Genomic DNA, 25107 nt, shown 5'->3' with positions numbered 1-25107 from the left:
GCCTGCACACTGTGATTATATGCTTTGAATAATCTAGCTACCTCTATTGTCATTGACCTGTGGAATGGAAGCAAAAGCATAGCTGAGTTCAGTTGTTATTATTGGTTCCTGTCATTATGACCATTTTTAGTTTTCTCTTCTTAGAGATTATTATACTCCTCCAAACAAGAGTTCTCCTTTTACAGGACCCTCATTTCTGGGGACAATGTAGAAAAGAAGGCAAAAATTAAATTTACATCATAATTTCTGCTCATACTAAAGTAATCTTTTATGTCCTCAAATAAAATGTTACTTTATTCATTTATTGAGCATATTATCTCTGTGCCAGTCATTTTACCAAGTGCTGGAAATGAAATGAAGATCAAAAGATGAGTGTAGTCTCTTCCCTTATGAAGCATAGAATTTGCAATCTAGTGGGAATTGTACTTTATTCATTAATGAATAGCACAAATTAAGATATGCTGTTTCACAAAGGAGAAAATATAGATGCTGTGAAAGCAAATAATGCAAGATTGGACCAATACAAGAAGGTCAGGAAAGGCTTTCATCTCAGTACAAAGCACTTTTATATGACTTATGCCTTTGGCCTTCATACAACTAATACACACATAGCTTGTATATATGCCTAAAAGTATCACTCAAGCAGTCTCTCTCAGAACAAATAGAGTTCACCACAAAGACAGATTCTACCTTTTACTTCTGATGCCATTAAATGATCAGAAATATTGGTGTTAAAATTCTGAGGAAGGAGGGGGTGGTCAATAAATTACTATTTTTTCCCCCCTCCATGTTTTGGAAGGAAGTAATTAGTAGGCACAGAAATCCAACACATGGAGATCTAAATAACAGCTGTATTACTGATAAAATATTGATTGTTATATGGCATACTTGATGTCAGATTGAGCTTTTAATATTTCACTATGGAATTAAACTTGGCCACCCAATCAGATAGAGCTGGACAAATGCAGGCTTCCTGCATGGGACAGAGCCCACTATTATAGGCTTACCACAAGGTGGGAAGCAGAAAAGAATGCACAATGTCTTCTAATTTAAAACAGAGTGAGAAGCTCAAGTGAGTGTGGAGGGAGGAGAAAGGCAGGAGTGCCATTCTAGTGTGATTCTATTAGAAATAAGAGCCCTGAGGGATGGAAGCCCCTTGCACCTCAGCCATGTTCTTTTTAATACTCTTAATCTTTAACAACCAGCCTGTGGCTCACCAGAGTTGAGCCTGGCCCCTATGAAAGAAGACACTGTTGGGGTGTAGGAAGTCCTGCTCTTTACTTACAAAGTTAAGAAAGATACTGCTCCTTTGTTAAGCTGGTGGGGAATTTAATTTTACTTGTAAAGCTGCATTGTCCAATATAGTAGCCATTAGCCACAAGTGGCTATTTAAGTTCAAATTAACTAAAGTCAAATTAATAAAATCCAGTTCCTGAGTAACACTAGGCACATTTCAAGTGCTCATAGCTTGATGTAACTGGTAGATGTACCCTAGGACAGAACAGATTAGAACATATCTGCACCCTCCAGAACCATCTATTGGACAGCAGTACTCTAAAAGGACATTGAATTAGGTTAGAATAGTGTATTAATGGATTCCAGAACCTTACTGTGCCCTAAGCTAAAAATATACTCAGTTTTTTATTTTTCATGCCTAGCTACATGTTCAATATATTTTATCAAAGTTGTGAAATTGTAACATATGACAACTTAAAGATGCTCTAATAATATGTAAATAGTTTTTTTAAAATGCTATAAAACCACTAACAAAGGAGAAATAATATATGAAGTTAAACCCAAATAAGTTAAACTTTGAAATTTCTCTTCCTTCCATTTCTCATTCTGTTCAGTCTCAGCTCAGAGGGTCCACTCAGAAGCTTGGGTAGAATTGGCTTCCTTAGTGGTTGTGTCAGTTAGTCTAGTGATGACCATATGTTCTAACAATTACTTTTCTGGTTTTCTTTTTCAATTTTTCAGGCCTTAAGTATTTTCCATCTCTTTAGGGACAATAGAAATAATTTCTTTTGCATCATGTTTTCTAAAGGAGAATGATCTAACTCTAATGTTCATTCCCCATACTGATCCCTCGCACTTTGGAGGAAGGCTCAGATGAAGATTAAATCATTTAACTGCTTCTTAAATTGGCTCTTTTTATTCTCTGCTTCACGTAGCACAGGTACAGTTTGCTGCATCTGAGTATCTTCTTGCTTTTTGATTTTGGTCCAGGCATGTGATTTTCTAACACACTCTTCTGAGTGGCTCTTAGAGTGAGACATATTAAGTCATCTATTTCTGGATATACCAAAAGCATCTAGTAGTCATACAAATGTTATTTATCATCACCTCTCAGAATGGGATAACATTATCTCAGCGGTATTTTGTCATCTGATTAGAGAAATCTAACGCAGGCCCAGATGAGCTGTATCATCCTCCTGCTTGGATTTTCTTTAGTGTGTCTCCTCTAAATTGTTCCTTCTTTGGAGTCATAGTTCACAAAGCTCTTGACGCGTTCCATTAGGGCGCTGGTGTGCTGGCAAACTGGATCTCTCTAGGAGAAAAGAAAAAGGAAAAGAAAAGAAAACAAGAGGTCCTGATTTTTCAAGTTTGTCCGTTTTTCAGGTGTAAATACTCTCACTGCGGCTGATTTCATGCTGCTAACGGATGTCACACAGGGCAGATTTGGCGGAGACGTGGGTCTCATGGGCTGGATGAGCTTCTCCAGCATAAAACACGGTTCCCGGGACTGCAACACCAGACTTCCTGTCACCTACAATTATGGAGCCACATTGAAACAGACACAATGGCATTCTGAGTTCTTGACACCGATTTTTGTGTCATTGTTGCTCAAATATAACTCCAGTTTCTGAAATTTCTTTCTAGAGCCATCTAGATATTCAAGGTGTGGTTTCCCTGTTGCTCACATTATGAACTCTGCAAAGGCTTGTATCTCAAAACCTGCCTAGATCTATCTCTATTAGGGGAAGTTATTCTGGTCTGTTCTTTTTATTTTATTTTTTTATATTTTACCACAGTTTTTATTATTAATTTTAAAATCTATTCTTAGTTCTTGACCTTCTTCTTTTGGCCTCAGTGCTTAGGGCCTCAATCAGCCTTTCTAATTTAGAAACAATTAAAGCAAGAATGATAATGAGACAGTGTTTTTAGGCATAGGCCTTGACCATAATACATTATCAAAAATGCTAACTTTTATGGTTAGATTATTGTATACTTACTTTATTCTGCACGTCTAATCTACCATCTTGGGGTGAATATGTGGTGTCTCCTAAAATCTTTTATTTTGAAAAAGCAGCCTGTCAGATGTAGTCTCTCCTTTTTTCCAGAACTCTAAGTCCTAAGCGTTCTCTTTGAAGGGCCATAATCACCAGTTCACTGAGTCTCCAACTGTCTCCTTTCCTTTGATATATTGAAAAAAAAAAAAGTGCTTTTATCTGTTTTGACATTCCTTGAAAGATAATCTTGTAAGTTGTTTTGGTAAAAAACAAAGCAAAAAAAACACACCACTTTGTTTCCTAGATAAGGTTGATCTGGAGGCTATGTTGAAGGTTTCCCTGTCATCCTCACTCTGCCTGTCTTTCCAGGTTTTGAAAGATGATTTGTAACACACGACAGTGTGTGGCATTTGACTGGTACAGTTTACTGCTTGTTCATGAAACCATTTGAAAGAGCAAAATTTCACGCTATTTTAGCTCAACATTGATAGAGCTGGTTGAAGCTTGAACAAGGAACACTATGTACTTTTCCCTGACAATAACATCGTTATTTCCCTGTATTAGCCATGCCTATGGTCCTCATCCACAGCATGCATTTTTCCTGGGCTCATAGGAGGGGTTTGGGAAGCAGTCACCAGAATTCTTGTAGGCTATTGACTTTCTCTACTTTAATTTAACACGATTTCCCAACTAGTACCTACACATTGCTGCCTTATGTCTCTTTCTGTAATATTTAACGATTTCTTGTGTTTCCTCACCCTCATGAGGGTACTAAAGGTAATGCTATTGTGATGATTATGACTTTGGGGCTCCTCACAGTCATCTCTTTCATGACCACACCAAATGGAATAGATGTTCCCTTCTTGAGCAGTTTTAACTACTTGTTCTAAGAAATGGATCTCAGTTCTTTCAAAAACTTCCAGTGCTATATCATATGCCTGTCAGTTTATGTGTGGGTAATTAAAACTACTGAGCTCATTGTGTTGTCTGAAATGTAGTTTTTATTAGTTTTACCTGAGAGTCAGCAGATTTAGTCTTGCGTTTTTCCAAAAGCTAATGAAACCAACTCAATAGGAGCTTTTACAAAATGCAGAAGACCCCAGTTATACTGACTGAGACTCTTGAGTCCCCAAGGAATTCTAGTATGCAAAATGTTTAAAAACAACTATAAATCTGGTTACTTTTTCAGACATTTACTCAATAACATTTTACCTTTTACTATAGAAAAGATGTATGGTAGTATAAAAACAAAAAACACACCAATAGATTCATGTAGTGATATACAATAAATAACTATATAACAAGCCACAATAACATAAGTAATATGGGAATGCCAAGGTGAAACAATATTCTTCCTGGCATGTAGAAGAAATTTGCAGAAGCTCAGAACAAGAGTCATTTCGGAATCACTGAGGCAAATGTATGTAGAGAACTATCAAAGAAGACTGAAAAGGGGCAGATCATAAAATGTCCTGAAGGTCAGCATGAGGAGTATTTTGATCTTTTATTATGAGTATAAAAATAACACCCCTAGAAATTCCCTTTCTTTTACAACTTTGACCCTAAAGATATTTCTGATGCTTCTGATCCAGGATTGCATTTTTCCTGGACCCCTGTTGGCTGTCCTCCCTGAAGTACTTGCAGCTTGTAATCACCACATTCTTCTGATGATCCTCTTGTCTTCACCTATTTCTGCTGCCAGCTTTACCAAAACCCTTAATTCCAAATCATTTTACCTATTTCATTCTTTAGGGATCTGGGATTTGTATAGACAAATGTATATACTCTGCCTCAGACTCAGTAACTCTCACAATCTTTTTTAAAGAAATAGTTTTATTGATTTCAGAGAGGAAGGGAGAGGGAGAGAGAGATAGAAACATCTATCATGAGAGAGAATATAGTACTGGAAGTGCTAGCCATAGTGATCAGACAAGATGAAGAAATAAAAGGCATCCAAATTGGAAAAGAAGAAGTAAAACTGGCCTTATTTGCAGATGACATGATACTATACATAGAAATCCCCCAAAAACTCCATCAAAAAACTACTATTCCTAATAAATGAATTCAGCAATGTAGCAGGATACAAAATTAACATCCAGAAATCTATGGCCTTTATATACACCAATAATGAACCTACAGAAAGAGAAATGAAAAAAAACAATTCCATTTACCATTGCACCAAAAAAGTAAGATACCTAGGAATAAACTTAACTAAGGAGGTAAAAGACTTGTACTTGGACAACTATAAGACATTGAAGAAAGAGATAGAGGAAGACATAAACAGATGGAAGAACATACCATGTTCATGGATTGGTAGAATCAGCATCATTAAAATGTCCATACTACCCAAAGCAATCTATAGATTCAACGCAATCCCCATTAAAATACCAACGGCATACTTCAAAGATCTAGAACAAACTCTCCAAAAATCCATCTAGAATAAAAAAAGAACCCCAAATAGCCACAGCAACCTGAGAAAGAAGAACAAAGTTGGAGGGATCACAATACCAGATATCAAGCTATATTAACAAGCGACAGTTCTTAAAACTGCCTGGTACTGGTATAAGAACAGACATATAGACCAATGGAACATATAGAGAACCCAGAAATGGACCCAAGCCATTATGTTCAATTAATATTTGACAAAGGAGGCAAGACCATACAATGGAGTCAAGACAGTCTTTAATAAATGATGTTGGGAAATTTGGTCAGATACATGGAAAAAATGAAACTAGATCACCAACTTATGCCATACACAAAAACAAACTCAAAATGGCTAAAGGACTTAAATGTAAGACAGGAAACCATAAAAATCCTACAAGACTCCATAGGCAGCACAATAGCAGACATACATCGTAGCAAAATCTTTACAGATACAGCTCTTAGGGCAATGGAGACTAAGGAGAAAAATAAACAAATGGGACTACATCAAAATAAAAAGCTTCTGCACAGCAAAAGAAACCATCAACAAAACAATAAGAAAGCCCACTGAATTGAGAATATATTTTCCAATACTATTTCAGATAAGGGTTTAATCTCCAAAATTTACAGAGAGCTCATACAGCTTAACAAAAAGGATAAATGATCCAATCAAAAATGGGCAAACGACTTAAATAGACACTTTCTGAAAGAGGACATACAGAAGGCCAAGAGACATATGAAAACATGCGCAAAGTCACTAATCATCCGAGAGATGCAAATCAAAAGGACAATGAGGTACCATCTCACACCTGTCAGAATGTCTATCATCAACAAATCAACAAATGACAAGTGCTGGTGAGGATGTGGAGAAAAAGGTACCCTCCTGCACTGCTGGTGGGAATGCAGACTGGTGCAGCTACAGTGGAAGACAGTATGGACTTTCCTCTAAAAGTTAAAAATGGAACTCCCATTTGACCGAGTAATCCCACTTCTAGGACTATATCCCAAGAAACCTGAAACACCAATTAGAAAGGATATATGCACCCCTATGTTCATAGCAGCACAATTTACAATAGCTAAGATTTGGAAACAGCCCAAGTACCCATCAGCAGATGAGTGGATTAAAGAACTGTGGTACATCTACACATGGAATAATACACCACTATAAAAAAGAAGGACCTTTTACTATTTGCAACAGCATGGATGGAACTGAGAGCATTATGCTAAGCGAAATAAACCAGTTGAGAAAAAATAAAGAAAGAAAGTATCACATGATCTCACTCATGTCGGATATAATGATCAACATAAACTGATGAACAAAAATTGATCCAGAGACAAATGGCAGGGAATGGGGTCATGGGGTGGGGTGTTAGAGATCAACCAAAGGACTTGTATGCATGCACATTAGTGTAACCAATGGACACAGACACTGGGTGGTGGGGGCTTGCCCTCAGTGGTGGGAGTGGCTAGAGGGCTTCAAGCGGGGGAAAAGAAGACATATTTAAAACTTTAGACAATACAAAATAATAAAAATAAAATAAAAATAATATAGATTTTTATTGATTTCAGAGAGGAAGGGAGAGGGAGAGAGAGATAGAAACATCAGTGCTCTTGAGAGAGAATCATTGATTGGCTGCCTCCTGCCCACATCCCCGACTGGGGATGAAGCCCACAACCCTGGCATGTGCTCTGACCGGGAATGGAACTGTGACCTCCTGGTTCATCTATTGATGCTCAACCACCGGGCCACAATCTTTATCTAAAGAAGACTGTGATGGAGATGGCCAGCTGTCTATTAGAGATCCTGGCTCCTTTCCAAGGTGCAGATCATGTGACACATCCAGACCTGCTCCCTAAAGTGCTCCCATATCATTCTCATTCTCTTCTCTTTCAATCTCCTTGCTGGATGTCCATATTTAGGTTGCCCTCAAGATAGTGGGGTCTCTCTCAGCCTGGGTTCCTGAATGACTTCTTAAAGTAGAACTCCTTCTCTGCCCCTTCAGCCAAAAATTGGATCAATTAATTAATTAATTAATTAATTAAGTGACTGAGATTTCATGATTATTACAAAAGCTATTATTACCACAACTTATACAAGAACCTAGTATGTTTTGAACAAGTAAATCAGAGGAAAGGACTTTCAGTTAATGTAGACACAGGTTTTGTCATCACTTATGTCTATGGAATATTTCTGTATTTTTTTTGGATGATCAGAACTCTTATCTGTGAGTGTAGAATATATAGATCTATTGGTTTCTAAGAGCAGAAAAAATGCAGACTTCATGGCAATCAAGGGCTAAGTAATGATGGTGTACTTTTGATTTGAATCACACTTAATATTTCTCTTGTTCATTGGTTAAAGCCAAATCTTATATACAAATGACATGATATTGCTCAATAGTTTAATTTTAATTTTACTTTCTTTGTATACCTATTGACATAGGGATTGAATTCTTTATTAGAAATCAAGTCATCAAAAAATGTTGAGTCTATATTATTCCTAAAGGGATAGAGGGATCTGAATATTATAGATTACATGGAATTTAATAGCAGAATCAAGACTTAGAATACTTAGAATCAGTATTTCTATATTCCCAGTTTTGTACAATGTCCACTGTTCCATTTTGGCTAGCTTCTTCAGGAAAAACAAAGAAGTAGGAGTGTTTTCCTTCTAACACATTAACATTTACATTTTGCATTGAGATCCAAATTTCATTTAAAACTATGGAACAGTGCAATTTTGTTTTCCTTTGATGGGAGTCAAAGAAATGATGAGTTTGTGATCTGAAGAGAAAGAAGATACAATGCCTCTGATTTAGCAATTCACATTTCTGCGTTCGAGCAACAGGTTACCCAGGGAAATGACAGACGGATGCAGAATCAAAGTAACAAGTGTGTGGAATAGATATAAAGATATTTTGAATTGGGTTGCTATGCAATGATTCCAAGGCACTGATATGGGATATCTAAAATGGGAGTATGAAGAATACTCAGATGTTGCAAATACAGGGGGAGAAAAGAAAGTTTCAGAAATAGGTAATTGGACTTAGTATTAAAGAATAACTTTCTAGCAGTCAAAGCTATGAAGAGATAGAATATCTCATTTTCTTCCTAAGATAGTGAGCTACTGAGCTCAGTATTGCTGAATGTGACAATTTGGTCAGGATATGAGGTATAGATGATTCAAATGACAGATGGGTAATTGATCACAATGATCTTTGCAGTCCCCTTCTGGCTTGACATTCTGAGATATGTATGTAAACTGTCATTTAATGCTATAAATTGGTGATGACATTCACCAGTCAGATTTTCTTAACGTCCCATCTTCCCTTTGGTAAGTAATACTTGCTTTTTTAAAGTACTGGAGAAATTTGAAAAAGTTTTAAAAATAAAAATTTCACTGTAGTTTCGCCATCTGTATCATCAGTGTTCATAGCTACAAACAGAATAGACTCAAGCTGGTTGAAAGAGAAAAGGAATTAATCTAAAAACATTAAGTTGGGCCAACTTTTCTAGCAGGCATAGTTGACAAAATGCCAATGACCTGCGTAGCTTTTATGGGCCCATGAAAATGTTTTCATTTCTTTTAAGATCTGAAGAAAAAAATATTGGGTTGAAAAATTTTATCACATAGTATTATTATATCTACTTTATATAAATTCAGTTATAAACTCTAATTATATGCACATATGTGTGTGTGTGTGTGTGTGTGTGTGTGTGTGTGAGATGGAGAAAAGGGCTGCTAAAGGCAAAAGTGCATAGAATCCATTAAAGTTTTAATGACCAGAAGCTCAGACTTGGAGGCAACCCACCCACTGGCTTAGGAACTCCAAGTGTAACCACACGCATATGAGCACCACTCCAGGATGCACACCCAGTTACTGATGCTGGCACAGGTGCCACCACCCACACTGCTGATGTGGGCCTGATGGTCCATACTGTGCCTCCAATGCCTCTGGGAGCTAGCAAAGATGTCAGCTTTTGGAATGGATTGTCAGAGAGATTCTGAGAAGCACGTGCTTTTGAATTGAAGCCTTGTACAACATTATCTTATCAGAAAAGTCCAGGTCTTACACTTCCACCCAAACATTCTCAACACATACCCCTTTAGGACAACTTAGGCTCTTTACGTGTAATGAAGACTGAGAAGTCAATTTCTGGCATCCATCCTAGTGATGTGTAAACTTGTAAGGTGGGATATTTTCCAAACATAGGGGATATGTCCCAAAGACTCCAAAAAGCTAAAAATCTACCACACAAAAACTACTGCCTACGCATTAATATATTAGTATCTAGACTCTAGAAACTATCTGAATTGCATAGGTTTTGTTTCTGTTTAATAGTTTAAATATCAGCTATAGCTGTAATTCCTGAATGCTTATTATATGACAGGTACTATTAACACTTTGAATCATCTAATTTGATTTTTAATGAAAATAGCATTTTAATGTAGGTAATATTGTCACTATCCATTTTATAAATGAGGAAACTGAGGCTTAAGAAGACTAAGTAACTTGTTCATGGAGATATAGTTAAGTATTAGTAAGGTGAGATTTTATGCTGAGTCTTAACCACCATACTATGCCTGTTATAGATCAAATACACAACTTTAAGTCCTGCTTTTCACATTTAACATTTTGGAATAAGCCTTTAAAAATCTGAACTTTAAACTCTTCTTTTTAATGCTGACGTAATATTTCACCAAATTGTTATAACAATATTTTCAAACATTTCTCTATTATATTTAGTCTATTTCTATATTTTTCTATTTTAAGTAATATATTGTATTAATTCTTTATGTATAGAACTTTAAAAAATACATTTAGCATTACTTCCCTAGAATATAATCTCAGAATTTGGCATAGTAATCTTAGATCAAAGGGTATGAAAACATTTTTTTGAGAAGACTACCATATTTTTACTTTAATAATGAAGAAATAAGCTCATTAATTCATTGATATATTTAACACATTTATTGCATTCCTCCTACGTCCTAGGTATGGTACCTGTGATGCCATTATGAATATTTGAGTCACTTTCCTAAAGGTTATTATGGTTTAGAGGCTGTTAAACTGAGCTGTGCCTGAGATGAGCACCTTGTGTAAATTACATGTGGTGAGACTGTTTCCAAGATTTTCTGGGAAAGGGTAGGAATACTTTTAGAGCTCTTAGGAGTTGTAGGAGAGTGACACTCAGAGCAATATCAAAATGGCATCAAACATGAAAATTTTTTCTTCTTGGCCAATCTGTTAGATGAGATATTTTTGGTCATTGTTTAATGGTCACTTCCTTGAGTACTAATGAAGTTGGACATTTTTCCATATGTCCATTAATAAGTTGTTTCTTCATTAATAAGTTGTGAAGTATCCTTTGTTATTTTGGTACTTATTATTTATATAGGGTAGATTTTTGGTGTATTGCATTTGTAGTAAATAATTGTAATCTGCTTTGGTTTAAACTTTTTTTTTTTTTTACTTAGGTAAGTTTTTTTTTAACATAGTCTAATCTGCCAGGCATTTTCTTTCTAAAATTTTTTTAGAAATTTTAAGCTTCAGAAGTACACTTGACCTCTCCATAAAACACACAAATAGTTACAGGTTTCTTTATTTTTTGTGTTGTATTTTATTTGTATTTAATTCCATAATACATCTGAGAATAAAAGGAGCATAACCCCAGGGATCAGTGCAGCTGCTCTTTGAGCCTGCCCGTGCTCTCTTTCTCCAGGAGTGTACTTTCACTTTAATTAATCTTACCATCAATGCTTGAACTCTTCCTGTGTGTGTCTCTGAATTCTTTCCTGTGACACCTCAAAGAACCTTCTTCCTCTGGTGACACCCCATGATCCCTTCAGGCTGGGTGATTTCCTGGAAGAGCTCCCAGGATTCGGAAAAGCTGTTATATTTATAGCCATAGTTGTAAATTACAGCTAAAGGAAACAGATTCAAATCAGCAAATAGAAACACACATGAAGTAAAAACCCAGCTGCAAACTCATAGGTGTCCTTTCCCAGTGGAGTTACATGGGGATGTACTTAATTCTCCCAGCAACAATAACTGTGAAGATGAATGAAGTGTGGTCATCCAGGGAAGCTGAACTGAGCGTTGGTCTCTAGAGTTTTATTGGGGGTCACTTGTAGTTTTGTTAGGGGTCAATCACATAAGCTTGCAGGACTAGACGGTTGACCTCAGCTATTCCGACTTCAGACTCCAGCTCCCCCAAGCAAAACACAGGTGCTCACCATAAACATATCTGGTCAAAGTGGGACAGCATAGGCCACAGCCCCAGGCATACAAAACCTCTACCAGGCAGACTATTCCAGAGCTTATCTTCCAGGAGCGGATGACAGGCCTTTCTTTGGAATGTGCAGGGTTTGCCTAACTTGGAACTGCTGAGGTAACCTTGGACTTTCCAGTGGTTATGAGGAATAAGTGAATTAATCCATGTAACTTAGAACAGTGCTGGCTCATGTAAGCAAACAAATAAGGGTCAGCTATAGTTCCTTCCGGTGGTGTTCTGTGAGCAAATGAAGCGGGTTCATGTGGAATGCAAAGAAGTAGCCCTGTTCCATGGATCTTACGCCGATGATGTAAGTCCTCAAGTTTGGAACGCTGGGCATAACCAACATGTTATGTTAGCTAGGGATGCTTTTGTAAGAGAGCTTCCCAGTAAAATACCGGCCCTAACATTGTGCCCTTCTGTCCTTCACAGAGCTCTGAAATCAGCAAAGCAAAACCGAAGAGCAGAGCTGTTTGAGGAATACAACAAGAGAGCAGGTACAAGAGTGATTCTTAGTAACTGATACATAATATTCAGATGGATGAATAATTCAATCTTATAGCCCCTATTATTTAAAAATATATTTTGCAAGTTTGTTGTCTTACAGTATGTGTGATTGTGTGTTATGAGTGGCTGACCATATTCTAAAGATGGATTGATTTCTATGAATACATTAATCCAGTGGTTCTCAACCTTCCTAATGCCACGACCCTTTAATACAGTTCCTCATGTTGTGGTGACCCCCAACCATAAAATTATTTTCGTTGCTACTTCATAACTGTAATTTCGCTACTGTTATGAATCGTAATGTAAATATCTGATATGCAGGATGTATTTTCATTGTTTGTGACCCACAGGTTGAGAACCGCTGCATTAATCAATGTCAAGGGTTTTCATTAGGCTAGGCCTAGACATAAATGTAAAGTAATTATTAGTATTTATTATTAAATCAGCACATACTGATTAAAGGCTTGTTATATGGCAAACAGTCCTCTGTGAGGTATTTGGTGATTTTACAGAACTGACCAATCTGATGGGCCTCATCCTGTCCTGTCCTCTGGTGCTTACAGTGGAGGTGACATGAAATAAACAAGCAGGTATCAGTGTATGAGTGAAAACTGTGATTAATGCTGGAAGTAGAAATAGCAGAGAACATATTGGGTGGCAAGGGAGGAGTCTACTGTGGACTAGCTACACACAGAGTATTTTTCTGGAAGATGACATTGACATAAGAGTTGAAGTATGAGGAAGAGAGTCCCAGACAAATGAAACAGCATTGAATAAATAAAATGAGGGAAAGTAGCTGTAGCAAAGTCTCAGAGGTAGAGTGAGACATAGGAGGAAGCTGGGTGGAAAAGAGGATGAGAATGAATATGGGAACTGGCCTAGGCCATAGGGTCTTAATGGCCATGGTAAGGGACGAGCTCTGCCTGGCCACTTTCTGCCCTTGGCATTTCAGTGCAGTGTTATCTGGTCTTCTCTACTGGTCCCCAGAATATAGATGCTTTTAAATCTATCACCCAACCCTACCCTCTTTCATCTCCTGCTAAAGCATGGTGTAGATGTGTTATTATTCTGCAAAGAGGTTCTCAAATGTGTTCATTCCTCTGGACACTGGTTTCATGATGTGTTCTGCATAAAATGGTTTGGGGTCAAGAAAGTTTGAAAATATCTGAATACTTTAACACTCTCAGGAGCTTTAGATGCACATTAACATATTAAAGGTTCTGAGAAGTTCTAAAATAAATACGTATATGATATAGGTATACATATGTGTATATGTATGTGTGTGAACCATAATTTTACTTGAGAATTTGCAAAGTTATTGCCAGGTTAACATTAGGAAATATTTAAAAAGTTTCTTTCTTGGAACTATGTATTTTAAGAAGTTCCTTATAATCCTGAGGCTGGCCTGCTTTAAAGTAATTGACTTATTTTATGGCTCTGCACATTAAATTATAATAGATAATTTTCTAGAATCTTGATAATTCAAGCCAGAAAAAAAGTCTGTTTGCTTCAATGGTTTAACTTTTTCAGGCAGAAGATTTTTCATGATGTGAATTATATGGTGAATTGCTTCAAAGTCTAATTATACTTTACATGTGACAATAGAGCCTTAAGTACCAACAGGGAGCACTAGAGTAAGAGCTTACTAAGTAATTTTCAATATCAATATTAGTAATATTTGTTCTCTTAAACAAAGGAAAACCACACAAAAAAACACTGTTTGCATCTCAGCTGCTCTGAATCATTCCTTTCCACTGAGAAGGCAGATTCTTCTTGATTTGTAAAATTCTCATAAGTTAAAAAATAGTTAAAGTGAGCAAAATGACTTGGAATAATGCCTATGTGGCACCTGAGAATGATTTGATTTTATATATAATTCGAAGATTTTGTATTTGCAGCAATAAATGTTTCAAGGCCCAGAGTCTGAGAGTTAACCTATACTTATTTCAGAAGAAAGGTGCTTAGCATCTGTGATGGAAAGGGCATTGACTATTTAAGATCAATTCAGTATCTTTCAATTCAGTTAACTATTATTCAAACATAAGAAAAAAAAATCATGAAAAATTCAGTAGGATTTCATAACTTAGGGGGAAAAAAAGCCTGTTTCATCCCCAGAAAGACAAAAGACAGCTGTCCCTTAATTACTGCTCTTGCCATTTGCTTTCTGTTAGAGATGTGTTTCAAATTTGGAATCTAATTAGACATCTTAACTGAAAATAGATTAAAAAAAAAAAACAAGGAAAAAAGAAAAAGAAGACCAACATGGAACATAGAAGTAAGGAGATAAATAGAAATGGTAATATTCCAGCCAAATTGGATAATCACCTATGTTCAAATGAGCTGGCCCCTGGGGCCAACGGGCATGAAGTTGAACTTTTACTGTTTCCTCTTTTAGAGGAATTTTCTCAACAAAATGACAAGTCTTTTTAATCTCTATACATTGTAATTTTCAGGGGTCATATTTTTCTCTGTGTAAAAACAGTGGTTTTAAAGTTTTGAGGGCTGAGTAAAGTCCCAGCCCCTTAACTTGTTCCCTATCTGTACAAATTTTCTCATCGTTCTCCATATCAATAAACCCATCTCTAAAATAGAATTTCTAAATCCCATTTGCAATGTGGTTTCTCTCTTATTTGTCTTTTGACAAGACACACTGACTGTTATGTAGTAGCAGATCTAGATATATTAAGTTCTAGAAAGGAAGAAAAGAAGAAAGTAAAAAGGAAACAAAGCTAAATTTGAGGATATATATTATAATATTTAGCACAGACTGTTGCAAATACTAAACTCTAAAAGTTTACTATTTGCAATAGTCTGTGCTTATTGATTCTGTACCCTGGAGGCAAAACCTCAAATCCTGGTACTCAAGCTATTTTTTTCTCGTAGATATTTTGGATTCTCTCTCTAGATTGTCAACCCCACTTAAGGGCATAGCGACATATTTATGAATTACAGCACTTCATATGCTGTTAGACATGATAGTTGCTCAATTAATACTATATTTGTTTAATTGAATGGAGCTGTGAACTAATAGCGCCAGGAAGTTGGATCACCCAGCTTGTTGTGTTCCCTGGTTTACAAACTCCCTTCTAACATCTGAAGCAGGAATGATTCCACGTGGCGATAGTGCGCCCACATCCTGCTGCCTCTCCAGCGCACTCTGCTCCCATCACACTAGTTCATTTCCTGTTATTTATGCCTATTCTACAGGGTGGCTTTTTGTCGTGGCCTGCATTGCCTCCATTTTCAGTATTTTTCCCCGTTTATTTTTTTTTCATCCCTCCTTCTTTTCCCTCTCTTCTCTCCCTTTCCTTAATCGATCCCCACATTTTTGATGTACACATCTCTTAAAGTCTGATCAGATATCTCCTCCATGAAGCAGACTCAGGTATCTCCTGAGATTATTATCTTACCCCCTTTGATTTTTTTGTTTTGTTTTCTGTTTTGTTTTCAGGTACTATTCCTGTTCTCCATCTGTGATCCTGACACTGAGCCAGTGAAAGCCCAGCCACCTATATTAATGGCTATTTCCTTCTATCCTCTACTCCATCTTGTTACCTTTATTTAAAACAAAAACAAAAACACCCTGGGAGTGGACATCTGGCACAGTGTGCTGCTTGCTTCCACAGTGGTGTCTGGGTTATTGGTGGCATGAGCACCAGGCTGCAGTCACATCAGCTGTCCGAGCCCGGTTGGCTTTCTGAAAGTATCCTTGGTTCTGGCTGCTCTGTCTCTCAGAGCCAGAAGCCTGGCTCTGTACCAATGGTGTAGGTGCTCAATTCCCAGAACACACTGCATCCCTTTCCCTATAACCTTAGGTACAACCCCTGATTTATGATGTGGATGCACAGGTGATGCTGGGCACTGTCTCTCCACAGAGCCTGTTCCACTGCTTCCTTATTCCAAACCCCAAGCCTAAGGGAGCCCCTATTTATCAATGCCTTTAGGCTCAAACTTGAATTTATCAAGGAAATCGTAGTAATTTGGATCCTGGCCAGGTGGCTTAGTTTCTCGGCGCATCATCTCATACACCAAAAAGGATGCAGATTTCATTCCTGGTCAGGGCGCCTGCCTTGCTTGTGGGTTCAATCCCCAGTTGCGGCACATTCAGTAGGCAGCCAATCAATGTTTCTCTCTCGCATCGATGCTTTTCTCTCTCCTTTCCTCTCTCTAAAATTCAATGGAAACATATCCTTGGGTGAAGATTTAAAAAATCTTAGTAATTTGTATTCTTAGCTCCTATAAATTAATATTTCTTTCCCAATTTATTTTTCTTAGTCTTTCATGGAGCAGATTTCTTTTTGCTTCCTTTTATGTCTCTGCATTCCTCTTGATTAATTCACATTAGTTGATATCAAAGTAGACCAATTGTACCTCTTTTAGGGTACTTCTCCATTAGTCTAGCCATGTCTAATAATAGTAAATATTAATATTAATAACGCAAGTTATATCTATTAACAACGTGCTATATCTTCTAATATTTTTGTTTTATGTTTACTATTTAAAACCTACACTGTGAAATTCACACATTTTGATGTACAGTTCTAGAATTTTTGACAAAGGTAAACAGTCATATATTCACTATCACAATCAAAGTCCAGGACAGTTCATCCTCCCAAATTCTTCGATGTTCTATCCCCTTATGGGCAATGTCTGCTGTGCTTCTCCAACCACCAAAAACCACTGATCTGCCCTCTGTGTCTGTAATTCACCTTCTCCGGAATGCCATGTGATTGGATCACACAGGATGTACCCTTTGAGTCTGCTTCTTTGCCTACCCTCGTATGCTGAAGGTTCACATTATGTTCTGAAAATACTTGCATGATTTTAACCCTTTTACATCTGTCAGAATTTTATGGTGTATGTAAAAAACAAAACAAAAATAAAACAAAAATGAAAAATTAAGGTCTGCTTTCAGGTCAAAACCACAAGAAAAACAGAGAGGAAAATGAAAAACTCACTCTCATGTGGTTTAAAATTTCTCCAAGTTTTAGCTCCTCATGATTCTCCTGCTTTTGCTTATTTTTCAAAATCCCCAGGTAGCTTGTGTGTGTGTGTGTGTGTGTGTGTGTGTGTGTGTGTGTTTACTCTTAATCAATGCGGACACAGCGTTTTGTTGCTTTGGTCCATGTCTGCTAAAAAATGGAACACCTGAAAACTTCTCATATACCCATTCATTTCTCTTCACAATTAATTAGACAGATATTAGCATCATCTCCTTGTGTGATGAGGAAACCAAGGGACAGTATGGTTAAGTAAATTGCCCAATGTTCCAGCATAAGTAGAAGAGCCTCGGCTGCCTGGATTCATAATAGGCCTCTTAGCCACTTTGCTATACAACCTCTCTCATGCTAAATTACTGTAATAATAAGTGCTTGTGAGAGGGACTCAGATGTGCATACTAGACTAACGCAGAGTTAAATGATAAAAGAAAGACCCAGAACGGCAATAAGAAATTGTCAAACAAAATCACATTTATTAAGTTTCCAGAAAAGGGAACAAAACCTGGTAGAGAAATTCTCAAAGTAGTTCACTAAAAGGAAAAGAGCCAGGGAGTGTTAAGTGCTAAACTTGGTGGGGTGGTGAGAGGTGGGTGTAAAGGGTGGGAGGCAGGCGGGAGGGAAGGGTGTGGGGGTGTGGGTGTTACCTTGGTGGTGCTATTTAATGATTGAAAAATGAGTATTTTGGCAATGACAGGATATATAGGGAAACATTTCATTTACAACAGTACATCCCATATAGTAGATGCTCAGTAAATACATGTCCCATGAATTGATGGTTACGGTATTTCCTTTTCTTACTTCTCCTTACACCTGGGATCAAAACAATCCTAAAAGTTGGAGAGCCTCAGCCTGAGATTGAGAAAATGGGAAACAAAGAAAGAAAGTCCACATGGGTTGTTTTATTCAGTATTTAGGCATAAATTAATAACATACTTTTCACATAAAAGCTGAGTTGAATGTCATACTGCCTCAATGGCAATCCTTCTTATACTCCCCATGATCACAGAATGTCAGCTCAGGTTACAGAGAATATTTGTTAAAACAATCCATGCTTAATTCTCTCTCATCATTGATGTTTCTATCTCTCTCTCCCTTTCCCTTCCTCTCTGAAATCAATAAAAATATATTTTTAAAAAACACAACAAAATAAACAAACAAACAAAAATCCATGCTTTTCTCTAGTTCCGTGAGAGGCACAGAGAAATGCTAGATGAGTTTGCAGATGGAACAATGGCTTGGAACTTCACTGCTCAGCCTTATTCTTTTTGTAGATATTGTGCCCAATTCAAATTTAGGAATTGAATTTTTTTATTACTTATTGTTTGTTCTTACACTGTAGTGCAATGTTATTGGATAATATTTTAAGGTAGAATGTGTAAGTGGGTACATATTAGAGGAGTGTAAGGAAACTTCTGGTAGTGAAAAATAAAACTCATAGACCGTATGACTGAGAAAACTTAGCTATGGCATATTATATTCCTTGTAGATAACCTCAGGCGCTCTGTGAACTTCTCTGGAGAGCTAAAGTGAAATTAGAATAATCACATATATACATTTATTCTTGCCTGTCATAATAAAAGGCAGAAGATAAAATTTTAATTAAACTCATTATCTGTCTTCCTTTGAAATTTCAAATTTCAAAAGAAAATGAGCAATTAATCATCAGAAACTATAGATAATTTAGTTCCTACTAATTGAACCTGAAATGTATCATCATAAGGAATTCAATCAGTCTGCGAATTAATAGATGATGTCTGTATTAGAAATGCCCCGAGGATATAATCAGCTTCAGTTTCAGTTTTGCTTGAGCACATGGTATTTAACAGTCCTTGGATATGTGGGTGACAGTGTTCTTAAGGTTTTTGAATCTTTGACGTTGCTGAGGCAGCACTTCCTCAGAGCACTCTTATTTAATAAAAGTGAAAAAAAATCAACCTTCCACCAAATTAAAACACTCTCTATATGTCCCTGCTTCTCAAGCTAGGCTTGAGACAGGCTGCTTGGAGTCATTGTGTATGGAATACGCCATTGCTAAATGAAGTTATCAGAAAAACAACCCTGTTGTCTTAAGTGTAGACAATAAACTCCTGTCTTTAACTTTGTTTTTCAGATGACAGGCCATTTAAAAAATGCCCAATCTTCTAGTGAATTGCTATATAACCCCTTTGTACTAGCTTTTTTAAAAAAAAATTTAAAAAATATATTTTATTGATTTTTTACAGAGAGGAAGGGAGAGGGATAGAGAGTTAGAAACATCGATGAAAGAGAAACACAGATCAGCTGCCTCCTGCACATCCCCTACTGCGGATGTGCCCGCAACCAAGGTACATGCCCTTGACCGAAATCGAACCTTGGACCCTTCAGTCCACAGGCCGACGCTCTAGCCACTGAGCCAAACCGGTTAGGGCTGTACTAGCTTTTAAAACCTTTGCTGTGCAATAGCAATTTTTGTTTTTTAAAGTAGATTTGGGGCTTGAGATCAGGTTTTATCAGTTTTTCTTAAGTAAACAAAACCCATGTATCACATGAAGTATTTAAGAAGAAAAAGATTCCATGAGACATCAGTCTTTTCTGAAACATCCCATTTTCATTAATCCTTTAGGTGACATAGGAGAAGCACTCAAGAGTGTCACGCTGAAGAGAAGGGCACAAAGACCACCTAAGAACACAGACCTTCTCTTCAATCCCCGTGGGGCCATTAGCAAGCTGCATACAAGGAGCTCTTCCGTCCCATTTCTGGGCCTGTGTGTTCTCATACCCTAAATGGGATGACCCTGATTCCTTAAAGTCTCTTCAATGCTGTTTTCTCTTGAAATATATCACCCTAGTAATTTAAAGGTAGACATATGTAACCAACCTGTTGCAAAGGGATTCTTGAGATCAAATCAAGCATGCTTCCCACCCTCACTTTGTAATTCTTCAGGATGCTTCCATCTTTATGACCAACACAGAATTACTTGATCACACATCAGATGGCTGACTAGCTGTATTCCCAAAGTTGGTCCAGGTGTGCCCCACCCCCCAGGACATCAGGTCACTGTGGGAAACAATGTAAATTCTGGCTCAGATCTGATGCGGTGTTGACGCAGAGCCCTCTGAGTTCTCAGGATTATGGGTTGCCTTGTCACAGGGATCCAAAGAGACTTGATTTTACTTTTTATACTAGTACAGTGGAGACCAACATTGTTCTTATCCTAATTTGAAACAGTTGAGCGACAGACTGATCTCTGATTTATAATGAACCAAAGGCATAGTCCCTCTGCTTGCTGAATGGAGTTCTCTCCATTGTGCTTTGTGTTCTGTCCTTTTGAACATCAAGATTTTGCTACTTTCAATGATCATTTAATACTCATCACAATTTGAGGTTATTACTTTACTGGAATGTGATCTCCAAAAGGGAGCCCTATGACTCAAAGAAGCAAAGGAAGAAAATAGTTTTCCTTTGTTAAGTATCCAGAATGCTGGACCTGGAGAATTGGATGCATTCAATCATTAGTTTCCATTTTCAAACTTCAATTATTTAGAATTTTTATTCTTGATTTTTTTTTCATGCTGGCTGTCCATTGAAATTATATTCATATCAAGACCAAGTAAAAGAACAAGGGATGACTATGTCTCCATCAGAAATGACATTATACATGGAATTATAAAAACATCTATCATGACCTGATTTTCTTTTCCCTGGTTCTGGTACTTAGGCATTAAATGCTATATTGAGAAACTATAGGTTTTCCAGAGGTTTTCCTTTTAAGAAAAAAAAGTAACATAAATGAAAGCATAAATAAATGTCTCTTAGACCTCCCTTCTTTCTCTCTGCCCGTTGCCCTAATTTCTTTCTTAAGGGATAATAAAAGTGTATAAATTTTGGTAGGATAAAATTAAAAGACATGGTAAAAAGAACAAAGAAAATGCTCTGAAATCAGACACTCAAGTTCACATCCGTGGTTCTGTAATTACGACGTGGGTCCTGAAACAAATTACTTTTTAACCTTCAGTTTTTCACTGGTAAGGCTGGAGTTAATAACTTAAATTTGTTATGAATATTAATTTAATGCTTATAGAGTGATGACATAGAGCATGGCACATACTGTATACTCAGAAAAGGCATATAAGTCCTTAGAAAATTTGGCTAAAATGAACTTCAGAAGTGGTGGTAAAGAGAACTTTGTGAAGACTGGATGGGTATCAGTAGAGCCCCTTGGAGTTGATATTTATAGGGAGCAAAGGGAAGTGTATGATGCTGGTCAATTATATTTTATTGAATTGGTTCTCTTGTCACCATCCCATCCCCTTCTCCGTATTTCATTGTGTCAAAGTAGTTTGAACTGCTTTGTGCCCTAAAACCCACAGTACATTTTCAGCAAATTTCTGGACAATGCTCCTGCATGGATAAACAATAAGTCACCAGTTCTTACTGTGAGCTGCTCCAACACTTATCGAAGTGTGGCATGCCATGACCTGGCTCTGTTTAGCCCCGGAGGTACCTGGGTCTAACCTGCCAAGAGCTGAGTAGACTGCCAAGAGCCAGGCAGCAGAGTTGAGGCTGGAGAGAGCAAAGATAAAATGAAGTAAGAGTGGGGATGGAATCTAGGCCGGGGTAAGACTGGTCACTGGCAAGGGTCCATCACCAATAGGCCAGGTAGTAAGTGAGAGAATAGGTAGGTATCAGGGGCCCCAGGCAGATGCTGAGATTAGGAGATCCTGGGAAGAAAGAAGCGCTAGAGGTTCGGTGTGAGTCAGTGGCTGAAGAGACTGAAGTCCAGGCCAGGATCCATGAAAGCTCCTGCCATCCGTCTAGAAAGTCTGGCTAAGTGACATGGCCCTTTAGTCCATATCAACTTTTTTTTAAATCTGCTAGAGCTCCTTCTTCTCCTCTCCCAGTGTACAGATCTGGAATCTGGTGGTCCTCTGTGCCTCAAAGTGGTGCCTCTCAGTCTTGAATGTGCACAGGAATCACCTATGCTACGAGGCAGATTCTAATTCAGCAGATCTGGGTCTGGCTCAACGGTCTGCATTTCTAACACCCTTCCAGGGAATACAGACACTGCAGGCCCAGGGACCACATTTTAAGTGGCAAAGCTTTAAAAGACTGTTGTTGTTTGGTCTTGCTAAATCCTCGGGTCTTCTGTTTTGTTTCATGTCAAGGCTACTTCCTCAGGGCAAAGCTGAGAAGAACATTGCCAGCTGGTCCAGAACTGAGCCCCTGTAGCTGGACTTTTGATAAAACTGGAGTCCTGACAGCTCTCATCTTTTTTCTTCTGTGACAAAGCAGATCCTCACTGAATTTAATATTGGTAACAAAACCATACTGAAGGTCTGGACAATTCAATTGTCTCTGATGCAATTGGTTTTCCTGGGCAGAAATGTTGCCCCGAATGCTAATCCATTGCTCTGACAGGAGCTATTCTCTGCCTGGTCAGGGGCCCCGTGAGAAGCCAGGAGGGCCTTGACCTTAAAAAATTCCTGATAGTTGTTGGTTTTTTTCAGGTAAAATATCAAATTTGTCAATTTATGTCCATTTCTCTCAAAGGGAACCTTTTCCTGAAACCTTTGTTTTTATTCTGCTATTGTTTTTGAATGATATAAAATAAGGGTAGATCCCTGTTCCTAAGACTAGGGGCCTAGTTGCAAACCTTTGAATATAATTATTCTATAGCGGCAATAGCCTCCCAAGTACCCTGACATTCCCCAGGAGGGAAAATGAGCAGTGAAGACAGAGGTGAATCCCCATGTGGGTCATAGCCCTGGTTTTAAGGCTCCTGTTTTCCCCCATCCCTGATCACATCTCCCAGGCATCATAACTCTTCATGCATTTCTCTGTGATTGCACCCCTACATAATATAAAATTAGAGTATTATGTTACATGTTTCAAAGCTTTCTATAAGTACCATCATCCCCTCCCCGCCATCCTTCAGCTCCTCCTCACTCTTTCACCTCTTTCTCTCTATACTTGGTTTGTGGAGTTAATCCATGTTGATATGTGAGATGACAACCCATTTTATATAGAATGAATAGACAGCAATATATTTATCTACTTTCTTATTGCTGAGCATTTAGCCTGTTTTCAATATTTTATTATTAGAAGTTGAGTTGCTGTGAACCTCCTTCTGTGTCTTGGTATGTGTTTGCAAGAATTTCTCTAGAATATAGCTTAGAAGTGGAATTGCTGTTCAACTTTACTCGATATTACAAAATTATTTTCCATTGTGGTTGGAATACCACAGCGCATAAAAGTTTATATTGCTCTAAATCCTTATCGATATTTGAGGTTTTGAGACTTCAAAATTTTTACTTATTGATGGTTAAACACTTACATCTCATTTGGTTTTAATTTGTATTTCCATGATAACTAGTGAAGTTGAGGCTCTCTTCAATTGTTTCTTGGCAATCTGTGTTTGATATTTTTGAAGTACCTATTTATATATTTTGATAGGCTTTTTTTTCCCATTGGGTTGTTTTGCTAACATTTTAAATATATTCTGGAGTCTAAATCTTTATCAGTTATGCTTTACACACATTATTTCCTTTTTCTGCTTATTTTAGGTTTAATTTGCTCTTTTTCTAGTTATATGATGAAAGCTTAGATCATTGATTTGAGATCTTTTCTAATATAAGCATTAATATAAACTTTCCTCCAGGTATCTTTTAATTTGTAGGGCAGGGATTTCATTCTGATTCAAATATGTGCATATATGTATATATTTTATGAATAACCTCTGAATATGTAAAATTATTTAGAACTGTATTGTTTAATTTTCAAATATTTGGGGATTTTCCAGATATTTTTTGATTTCTAGTTTAATTTTATTATGGTCAGAAAATATACTTGTTTTTATTTTAATTCTTTTAAATTTGTTAAGGTTTATTTTAGAGTTAAGATATAATCTTAATGAATTGTTCATATATATTTCAAAAAAAATCAGTATTTTGTTGTGGGATGAATTGTGTTAAAATGTCAATTAGGTCAAGTTGTTGGCAGTATTGTTTAGTCTTCTATATCCTCACTGTTTTTCTGCCTACTTTTTTTCTCCATTACTGAGAGAAAATGTATAACATTGTGGATTTGATTTCTCCTTTCAGATTTGTATGTGTGGCTCCATTCTCTCTAAAATTGAAGTTATTTTTCAGATAGTGAATAGCTTTGAATGGATTATGTTATGCTTAAAATTGGACCATGTTAACAAGTCCTTTTAGGCATCTCACTTTAATCCTCTCCACTCACCTCCAAATTACACACACCCACACATAGAGTTTATATTATTTTATTAATTATTCACCATTAGTGTACAGAATTGGGATTTTGTTAGGATTCATTCATATTACCTTATTTAGGTCTCCTTTTCAATTTTTAAAGTGACTGATCAGAACTGAGGGTTGAGTCTTTGGTCAAGAAATAGTATAGTAAAGTTAACCAACTCCTGTAAGTCCTATACATAGCAGTCTTCCACAGATATCACCCCCACTAATGCTCATGCATTTGTCATAGGTACTGGAGAGAATGTGGTTCAGTGACTACATGCCCTTATCAGAAAGACTATTAAGTTTAAATAGTCAAAAATAAATTAGAAAGCATTGTATTAATTCAAAATACAATCTTCAAATTGACAGAATATGGTGCAATGGCCCTTTACCCCAGCAAGTATTCCTCGTTATATCTTTAGCAGCGAATGTGT

The 25107-nt window shown here is 37.1% G+C and overlaps 1 protein-coding gene across 4 annotated transcripts in view; it reads left to right on the top strand.

The window, feature by feature from the left end:
• The window catches only part of INPP4B (inositol polyphosphate-4-phosphatase type II B), a 563010-nt gene that overhangs the window by 249360 nt on the left and 288543 nt on the right, over positions 1 to 25107 (top strand). For 3 of the 4 annotated variants that reach the window (XM_036311860.1, XM_036311863.1, XM_036311861.1), the window contains one exon: positions 12360 to 12424. The gene's annotated coding sequence lies outside the window, so the exon portion shown is untranslated. Of the gene's footprint in view, positions 1 to 12359; positions 12425 to 21310; positions 21440 to 25107 lie in introns of those variants that run through there. The other variant, XM_036311862.1, reaches the window with a different exon arrangement.

The sequence above is a fragment of the Myotis myotis genome, unplaced genomic scaffold, assembly GCF_014108235.1.
Source record: "Myotis myotis isolate mMyoMyo1 unplaced genomic scaffold, mMyoMyo1.p scaffold_m19_p_6, whole genome shotgun sequence".
NCBI lineage: Eukaryota > Metazoa > Chordata > Mammalia > Chiroptera > Vespertilionidae > Myotis > Myotis myotis.
The sequence above is the reverse complement of the archived record's forward strand: the minus strand, read 5'-3'. Positions and strand labels throughout refer to the sequence as shown.